Source organism: Lissotriton helveticus, chromosome 10 (genome assembly GCF_964261635.1).
Source record: "Lissotriton helveticus chromosome 10, aLisHel1.1, whole genome shotgun sequence".
Lineage (NCBI taxonomy): Eukaryota > Metazoa > Chordata > Amphibia > Caudata > Salamandridae > Lissotriton > Lissotriton helveticus.
The window spans coordinates 308,880,077-308,891,047 of NC_136071.1; positions in this window are offsets into that span (position 1 = coordinate 308,880,077).

Sequence of the window (10,971 nt, forward strand, 5' to 3'; positions counted from 1 at the left end):
AGTCATTACAAAGATTGCAAATAACACCAAAGTCTGTGGTTTGCGACAGGATCACTGGTGTCATCACAACAACATGAGACTGTGAGGGACAGCCAAGGGCCCTGCAGGGGAACAATTTAAAATTGGACTGCTCCCTGGAATCTCCAGCTCGTACCTGCCTATAAAAAATTCACAATGGTGCAAGGACGTGAGAGTATGTGGGCAATGTGACCCAACTACAAAGACGTTTGAGGGAAGTTCCATTCTCAGTACCCCACCCAAGATATATTCCTTAAATGTAAGAAAAGATTGCAAATCATACAAAACTCACAGCTCACCAGCTACCTGTGCCAGCTGATCTGGTAGCTGGTGGGCACAGCAATTATCTCGACTCAGCAAGGCAGCTCAAAGGGCAAACTGCATCAGTGAGAGAATAAGGGAGTAGTGCTTTACATTAAAATGTATGATAGAATTTGTCTAAATAATACTGACCATACATATGAATGCCGGACCCAATAAATGAATACAAGGATGTCACATTGTCCCTGTACTATGTTCCAATAACAAAAAGTACAGTTTATTACATTTAAAAAATGCACACAACATTGAAATAGTGCAAATCAGACAGTTTACTCATAAGGAAAGGTGCATTTCCTTTCAGTATCCTATTGAATTAAATGGCCTTAGTATCACTATGTGCCAGGCCACATACAATTTATACTGGGACTCCTCCTCCACAGGTCTGCCTGTGTGCAAATGGAAGCAGGTATCTTGTTATTGTTTAGTATGCCCTTTATGAACGGTCGCTTGCAGTAAATCATTCTTTTATACTTTTGTAATTATAAACCTAATATATTTGATTATGCCACTCTTATAGTGTTTTTGTTTTTTAACAATACTAATATTTACACGTGGACGCTTATCTCAGATTTTAATTACATTTTCTACAATGCTACTAACCGTTAATATCAGACTTGAATTAAAGAAAAATGTTGGTGGTGTAGATTTTTTATTACTTAAAATATATTTTCACTTCGTGAACTTGACCAAGCTATTTTAGGATGGTTTCTTTGTACATAAACATACTCACAGCGGAGGCATTCCTAGAGCTGCAGAAATAATGGCAGAAAAGAGAAAAGAATGGAGGAAAAGAAATTAAGGAAACCTGAGCAAAGGGCGATTCTAGTGATGAAGAAGAACCTGCTAGAATCCGATAAAGAAATAGACAGTGCCGGGTGGTCTGTTCCTTAAATGATACCATATATTCCAGTAGCTGCTTGATACAGCAGGCCACTTCAATTTACTTTTATTTTCTATCACTGAGTTATATAATCTGAATAAACATGTGCTAAATGACAGAGATCATACAGAATGACACTTTGAAGCTGGGATGTGAAAATGGTCATAACTAGAAAGCTTACTTAATTATTACTTAATATTACTTAACTGACAATTAAAACCAAATGCTCTATTTAAAGCGATTAAAAAAAAAGTCTGCATAAAAACAGTTGAAAACAACCCTACAGTGCCATCTACTGGCCTCGCAAGGTAAATTAAAACTGTCTCCGCCCAATATACTTTACTAAAAAATAGTTTTCACTCAGTGATCTTTAAATTAATTACATTTTTTTTCGTGTTTAAAGGTCGGATTCGTTGTTAAGGCCACTCTTTGTTTAATAAAGTAGTTATTGAGGTGGTCGTGGTTCACTTCCAGGTCGTTGTTTATGAGTCATTGTTAAGGACACCCGTTGTTGAAAAATCGTTGTTCAGTCCGTTTCCCATTTCATTTATGAGGGAAAATATTTTTATCTGTATGAAACACCAACTATTAAAAACAGAATCTGAGGGTATCTTGTGAATCTTTGTCCATCCTCTTATTATGTTTACAAACATTTATGAATGATTCAGAAACATTTGTTGTATAAACAGGGACTCACTAGTAGACTTTTTTGGATGATAAGTACTTATTGACAGGAGGATATAAAGCATGACAAAAACATTTAGAAGATAAGAATTTACAATGGTTCTAGTGATGAAATTAAATATATACATTAAACAAATCTGTATTGGAGTTGATGTGCTTCAATGGGATACATGAGTTTCTATCTTTCTAATACAAAGGGTTATATGAAGGAAGAATGTATAGTTATGTTCATTACAGATATTGGGTTGAACACCAGAGGATTGGTTTTTATGGGTTACATACAGATGCGCAGCTTTAAACATTGATTTTAGCAAGAGTTAGTGTATTGAATTTAATTACAGCCCTGAAGAAATTCCCAGGCAAAGGGGATGAAGCATGTTAGCCAGTGAAATGTGATATGAAATCCAAAAATCTAACTTCTGGAATCTCTTTTCATAGATTACTAGACTCTAATATAATGCTGTGGTATTAAATGACCCATGAACGACAATGAGCTTTCTTGTGTATAGAATACGGTTGGATAATGTGCATCCAAATTGAGAATAGAATAGTGTTTTACATTTCATGTAATAGTGGGTAGCAGTGAGGCGGGACCTAGAACAAATCATTACTTGCAAGTAAAGATATGAGTGTGCTGTGTTGCATGTGCTCTAGCTAGTAGTTTTAAATTATTTGATGTACCAAATAGTTCTTGGGTATTTTGTTTTGTTTCACAAAGCATGAAATAGAAAATGCTTCACACATGCCTATTATTGTGGGCGTCTGCAGCCACAAAAAAACATGCAATTTTGTTGGTTAGTTGTATTTAAAGCTTTTTAATTGGCATTTAATCGGCAAGTGGTGGTCAAAATTCCACAAACATCACTGACAGTTTACAAAATTCATCTTAGCAGGACAATTGTAAGAAAAGTGTAAAATTTGGTGATTTCACGTTTTGATGAAATGGTTCGCCCAGATCTAATAGCAAGATAGTTGTGAAGCAAAAGCACATCTCAGGATTAAAGGTTGCTTTTTTATTTTATTTCTTTTTTATGTCCTCATATATGCCTTGAGGGACGCTCTTGAAGGGATCCCTCCAAACATTCCAATCAGGCCAATTCTGTCTTAACCCTTGTGTGATGCCTATGGAAAGAGGAAAGGAGTTTCCCCTCAAGATAAGACTGTTTCCTTATCCCGCTCCTGTTTACAGCACCTGGGAGACCGTATGTTACTAGGGAGGACAGGACCAACAGTACCCTGGCATAATCATAGGACCGACTTTACTTCTCCCTCCAGGCCACTAGGGCCGCCCAGATCTTACATATACTTGTTTCATCACAGGCCATGTCAGAATGACTAGTCAAAATAATATGCTTCAGGCAGTCCACAAAAGAAGGAGAGGTTTCGGATTTCCAAGCCCTGCAAATTTCCCTTCTGGCGAGGATTATTACATAAAACACAAATTTTGAAGCTGGAGCATTCATGCGATAATCCAACATAAGACCGAAAAAAATTAACCTTGGGCTAACTTCCACCTGCTGGAGCAGCACATCCTCTAAAAAAAAACCCACATACTCCAGTCCAAAAGAGCTTGATTCTTGGGCAATCCGCAAACATATGAAAATCGTCTGCTGCTGGATACTTACACCTGGGGAAGTTATAAACCTTCCCTGTCGCTTTGGATAGTTGCCTAGGATTCCAATAAACTCTGTAGGCAGTGTAAAGATGATTCCTCCTGAGTGTAGCTGGCTTCACTACTGCCTGCAACGTAGAAAGAGTCACACCAGAGTTTCTACATTCCGTCATCGTCACCTCCAAAAACACTGCCCCAGAGTTTCCCAACTTCCAGTTCCAACCCTTCCTTTGCTTCCAGAAGGCCCCAGTACCAAAATGAGTCTTCACGTTTCCAAGTACCCGTTCTAGAGACTAATTTGAATTTCAGACTTGCATCCTCGTTGCCCCAGGACTGCGTTGCCCACCATGCAGATAGCTGGTAAAACTTGAATCTTGTCAGTGTCCCGCAAGTCAAGCTGGAAATTGACTCCCAACTAATCAACTGCAAATTCTCTCGAAGGTCTTCCCAAAATCTAATACCAGCTAACTTAAGTGGTTGACAGAGTTGGTCCTTAAGGCATTCAGGGGTGCCGGGGGAATCCCAGATTGGGGCCTTTACTGTATAATATGGAATTTTTAGAACCCTTCTTATGTAAATCTAGTTATTTAGTGCAGCTCCCAAGATCTTGAGTCGGACCTTCTTGTAGAACTTGGGGTCTCCAAATTTATAAAGAAAAAACTCCTGTCCCAGCGGAACATTGTGTAGCATGGCATGAAATAATAAGCCTAAAGAGGAGGAATCCGTCTTATTGGCCAAAATTGCAAAATTCTTAAAATGGAATGCATGGCAATAAGTGAGTAAATCGGGCAAGGCAAGTCCGCCCACTTTTAGACCTCTCCTGAGCTTTTTCCAGGCAATTCTGGGGGTTTAAGTGGCCCATATAAAAGACCTGATTTTACCTTGAAGTTTAGCAATATCCTTTGTCCTGAAAGATAATGGAATCGAATTATACAAAAATGTTAATTTGGGCAAGATTATCATTTTAACGAGGTTGACCCTCCCATAGATATTCAGGGGGAGGTTTGCCCAGCGCGATAATAGGCTACCAACCTCGTTAGACACCTTCTTCCAACTGATCTTTGATATATCTGCCAGATTCTGGGCTAGATGAATCCCAAGATATCTCATTCGACACTTTGCCCCCTGTGTTATATTAGCACAGTTCCATTCCAATATTTCGGTCTTATCCTTGTTAATTTTATAGCCGAAAAATTCACCAAATTGCTCAGCAAACTCAAACAGCCTAGGTATTGCTTCTGCAGGATTTGACGTGTACATGAGGTGGTCGTCAGCATAAAGAGCAAACTTTAACTCTAGTTCTACAATTTTAAAATACTTAATGAGGGGATCCGCCCTGAGGGAACATACAAGAGGTTCGATATATAAATTAAATATTAGCGGTGACAGAGGGCACCCATGCCTAGTGCCTCTTGAGATACTAAACCATTCCGTCAGAGCACCATTAACTAAAACTTTAGCTTGGGGATTAAAGTAAAGGGATTTAACAGCCTGCTCAACATTTCTCGTAAAACCAAAACTTTGCAGAGTCTCCCAGAGATAAAACCAATTCACCTGTTTGAAAGCCTTAGCGCATCTTTTGCAACTATCGTGAGTGGAAACTTTTTATCCATTGCAACATCTATTGCCCCTATGACTTGAAAGGTAAGCTCATTTAGCTGTCTTCCAGGTATGAACACCCTCTGGTCTGGGTGCACAATTGCCTTAATGATCCTTGCCACCCTTGCTGCCAGTATCCATGCAAAGATCTTATGATCGGAATTTAGCAATGATATTGGTCTGTATGACTCAATTTTCTGCGGATCTTTATTCTGTTTTAGGATTAAGGTCACTGTCGCTTCAGACCATGATGTAGGGGTGCATTCTCCCTGCATGTATATTTTATTGAACAGGTTTTTTAAAACTGGCACCACCTTGTCCACTATCGCTAGATAACCCTCTATTGGAAGCCCATCCGGGCCGGCTGCTTTGCCCCTAGCTATTTTCTTAAGTTGTACTCTAACCTCACCCTCGGTGATACTTGTATGCAAAAACAACCTATCTGCTTTAGACAGCTGGGGAGATCCATTAAATGTAACCACTCCCTAGCTCTCTCTGGTCCGGGTTCAATATCTTCCTCATACAGATTATGCATAAATGATCTTGCCTCCTCTCAAATATTATCATTGTCATATAATAGAGCTCCTGACCCTCTTTGACTCAAGCTCTTTTTCTGGTTTCTAACCCTATCTGCCCTGGTCTTCCATGCCAGAAGAGAACCGCATTTTTCGCCATAGGTGAAATGTTGTAACTTATTGGCGTCCATTCTGTCCTTCAGGGTCCTATCTAAATTGGCCTGAAAGTCCACCTGAAGATCCGCTAGCTCTCTTTCCAGCTGCGGCACAAGACTCTGAGAAACCAGAGAGGCCCGCTGTAATTCAGCCTCTTTTTCCTTAATCCTTTTGAGCCTATCAGTTTCAGCCTTTTTCATAGATTTTCTTTTATTGATCATTTTGGAACTTAAGAGTCCTCTTAGATAGGCTTAGCGGAACCTATGTTAAACCTGAAAAATTCATCTGTTTTTACTTCCAGCTCAGACCTCACCCCCTCGTTCAGTAGTAAGGTCCTGTCGAGAGTCCACCTCCTCTGGCACTCTTTATGTTTGAAATTAAGTATCAGCTCAACAGCGGAATGATCTGATATAGTCGCAGGGATATGGGCTATAGACTGGAGATCCGAAAACATAATCTGATCCACCAAAAAATTATCAATTCTAGAATGGTGTTTATATTTTTTACTGTAAAAAGAAAAATCCCGTAAGTTTCCATTCTCAACTCTCCAAATGTCCAATAGATTGAACTCCTTCCTTAATGACATTTTTTAGCACAGAAAACGTTCTGGGTGGGATAGTATATTTTGCTTTAGAGGTCCGATCTAGCTGCTTATCCAGTACCAAATTAAAATCACTCCAACTATAACGGGTGCGGATGTTTTTAGCAAACTAACCTCTAGGTTTAAAAGAGCCCCCAAATTATCTTTGTTAGGCCGATAATAGACTGCACAGACTAAAGGGGACCCACAGATTTTCAAGGTAGCCACTAGCCATCTCCCTGACTGATCTGTATCAAAATTTTCCACCTTGATCCCCGCGTTGCCTTTAATAATCAGTGCTACTCCCCTCGCACAACTCCGTTGTGTAGAACAAAGCACAACCTGAACCCAACTAAGCTTACTGAACCCCTGCTTACGTTCATGGGCCTCTAGATGGGTTTCCTCTAACAAGCAGATATGAACCTCCCTATTATTCAAAAACTCACAAACCCGAGACAACTTCCTCCTATTTCTCAATCCATTCACATTTCAGGTAAGGAATTTAATTTTATTTGACCTACTCATACTCAAAGCTCCCAGAGGACTTCCCAACTTGAGCTAGCATGTGTTACTTTGACTTGTATGAGGGCAATTTTTTCTATTTTTCCCCCTTGCTCCCTACTCCCTGTGCACCCCCGCCCTCCTGTGAGAAACCCACCTTTCATCCCTTGGTGATAAATAACCACCTATATGGGACCCCCCCAGAGCAGCGAAGGCACCTCACCCATTAAGTGTAAAAGTATAACTAATACCCAGTAAGTCCTGGGCCCTCTGAACTTTATATGTGGTTTTTATTTTTTTTAATTATAATTTTTTCGTCATTCAATCCGTACCAGCATGGGAGCATATCAGACCCCTGATTAACTTTAACTACCCCTTCAATTGGGCCAAGAAAGAATCCACATCTTCTGGGGAGCTAAAGTTATACATCTTATTCTTCCACATTACTTTCAGTAATGCAGGAAATTTCATTTGGATGTGTTCCCCCAGACTCCTTAGCTCTGGCATTCTAGAACCAAGCACCCATTGCCTTTGCGCTGTTCTTTTTCCAAGATCAGAGCGGATATGGTAGTGCTCCAAATATAAATGAAGCGCCGTCTCAGTCAAAGCTCTCCCCAGAATCAGCTCCTTGATAGCATACGTTTGGAAATTAACTAAAATTTTCCTTGGAACTTTTTTATCAGGATGCAGCTTAAAGGGATCTCTATGTGCTCTCTGAATCTCTGACTCAAGATCAATATCTTCCCTATCCTTTAACACTCCCTCCCTGAGGAGTTTACAGACAAATGCCTTAATATCCCCCTTCTCTGATCTCTCTGGTATTTTAAGGATTCTCAGGTTGTTTCTCCTTGCTTGCATCTCAAGCCTCTCCATATCTGCCTGTAGAGATCTATTTTGAGTTTTTAAGGACTCTACGTCCTGCACAGTTTCTGCGAGAGATTTGACTTCAGATTCAAGTGTCTCAGTTTGTGTATAGATGTCATCCAATTGCGTCTCCAAGGCCTCACATTACTCATGGATCCCCTTCTGGTTTGCTTCTGATGTCTCAAATTTAGAGAGCAGATCGTCCCTTAAGGATTGAAGCATGGACTCAAGCTGCGAGTGATTTCCACCCACCCTCTCCACCCCCGAGACCTCGATTAGATTGCCTTCATTTTCTCCATTTCTTCCTGCTGAAGTCACCACTACTAGCGGCAATAGGCGAAGATGCTGATGGGACTAATGGGAAAGGCATAGTGGTGACAGCGGCAATACTGGTGGCAGGAGCGGTGGCTGAAACATAAGGCTGATCTAGCATTAAAGAGTTATCACCAGAAAGAGGTTTAGATTGATTAGCCTTAGTAACAGCACCGGCATCTTTCTCTAGTTCAGTGATCTTCATGAGAGGAGAGAAACGGTTCTCAAGCAAGATTGAAGAAGGACTGCAGGGGGGCAGGAATTGGATCCTTAGAGATGACTGCCTGCTCCATTATCTAAAAGTAGGATTTGAGTGAGGGGTAGTTTTAAAAGGGGGACGGATTGCTTTGGACACCCTTGATTTTTTGATATCCCCTGATTTGTTGTTCTTCCTTCTTCTTGGAGGCGTGGGAACCACTCCTCCGGTGTTCAACTCTGCAACCTCTTGGCCCCCTTTATTCTTAGGCTCTGACTGAGAACGCAACTGGTATTGATTTTTTGTAAGAGGAGCCACCACCCCTTGAACACCAGGCTCAAACACCCCCTCCCTACCGTGTGGCTTTCCAGAAGAGTCTATCTTGCTCTTGAAAGCCTGCATGCCCACTGTCCTGATGACCAAAGGGCCACAGGTAGGTGCCAAATCGGGGGCGACAAAGTCACAATCCATGTGCTGGCATTCACTCCCTTCTGACACCCATCTTACTGCATCACAGCAGGGACCAGGGCGATATTGTGCTGTAGTGCCGCTCAGTGCATAGACCGCCCGCTGGAATACACCGTAGCCTCTCCCTTCCGAAACTCGGAAGTTGATCCTTGCGGCTGCAGCCTGGATCCGCACCCACAACTTAGTGCGGTAGCCCCATACGTGCCTCGGCTGCGGGTGGGATAAGAAGAGGCGAGCTCCCGGCTCGAAAGGCAGCCGGTAAGAGACGAAAAGAGAAGGGATCAAATTAAAATAGAGTAACTCAAACTTTTCCTAACAGGGTGCCTTGATCTTACCGTCCATACTGCTTCAAAAACGCACTCAAATCAATGAGTTGTGATGTTATGCCTTGCCGCTCCCGGAGCTCCCACGACTGGTGTCAGCCCGCCGCCATGTTCCTCCTCATTGGATATCCTGATCACATACTGAGGATTAGTGGTTGCTTAAGCAGTTCCAATAACGGAATTTCTGAATCTGAATCTATATGTGATTATACATAAAATATATGGAATGTACATTTCTAAAAATGCATAAGGATTATTGGTTGCTTATGCTTTTTTAGAAATGTACATTCCATATATTTTATGTATATTCAAATATACATTCAGATTCAGAAATTCCTTTATTGGAACTGTATTTATACAGATCATAAAAGGTCATAACTATGTAATTCATCAATTTATAGAATGAAAATAAAATGTTCTGTTAAAAATAATTGGTAAAAACAATTAAAATAGGTATGATTCTTTCCAGATAATTGTGCAATCTCCTGGTCTTTAGAGAAAGGGATAAAAAGGATGCAACCACCATAACAAACATAATGGTCAGGCAGCATTTGTGAAAATGACATTCCTAGATTGCATTGTCTAGTTTTGTGTTCGAGCATAATTGACAATATGAACTTTTTATGATGTTCAAGATAAAACTTGCAAATGAAAAATATGTATGTTGGACTCTGAAGACACACCATCACATAGCCAAAGCGGTAAGACTTGCATAGAAAAAATACCTGCTGTGTGACCCAACGTACAGGCAATAAGATTTAGCCGTAACCTCAGTAATATAAATCTATGATGTTAATTTGTCACGATCGTCAAGTATGTAGCTTGCCCCTCATTAGGTGACGGCCCCTCTAGATAGGCTCGCACCATATATTTAGTACTACTGTCTTCATATCTTTTATCTGCCATGTAATTAAAAAGGCACGTTTTAATTGCGTTTTGTTTTTTAGATGTTCGGGCAGTTACTTGGAGTTTCAAATATAGTTACTAAACCTAAAGAAATCAGGGTATTTGTAATGTACATGATCCAATGGATCCTATGTACATGTTACAGTGCAAGACAATCTAGCATAAACTGCTGAATAAAATTAGCAAGATCCTTTCTCCATATGGAGTGCCATCGAAGAATTGGTGTCAAGCATATCTGATCTGATATGTAGGGAGCTTTCAGCTCAGGATGACAATTATAGTTAGAGCAACTTTTTGGGAGACCCACCAGTTTCTTCAAGAAAGCATCTTCTATTGATGGCAATGCTGCATTGTTGGTATGTCCCCACATGCCAGATTCACACATAGCTACTGAGGCAGACTTGGGCAGATATACTTTTTTTACAACATCTAAGGGTTTTGATCCTAGCTTTTTGGTAAAACAAAATAGCAATACTTTTTTCTAACATTAGGCCCCTACTTTTCACCATATGGGAAAATGATAATGTTCTATCAAATGTCACCCCTAAATGTCTGTGCCACTCTCCTTCCTGCTATAAAAAAGAGGGCACTTTCTTCCCCTTAGGACCACTCATTAGAATAAAATATTTTGCCTCATTGGTTGGTTAATCTAGCTGATGCATAAAATTCACGTATATATCTAAAAGCTTCTGAATTGCCAGGCCAGTGCGTGCAATTAGGACAGCATCATCTGCATAAAGGAGCATGGGATGCGGGCTTTATTCATCTTTGGGACATAGGAGGGGAGCGTCTACTCCGTTAGTGTACAATGAAAAAAAAAAGGGTGAGGACACATCCCTGTCAAACCCCTCCCTATTATTAGGGATCCACCTAGTACACTCTCCCTGCTTCCCGTAGCGGACACAGGCTGAAGCATTAGAATATAACTGTCTTCTAAAAAATTGCCTCATCAATTCCCATCTCCTTCATGATTCTCCACGGATGATGATGAGCAATGCAGTCAAAAGCTGCGGATAGGTCCATAAGCGCCAAGTAG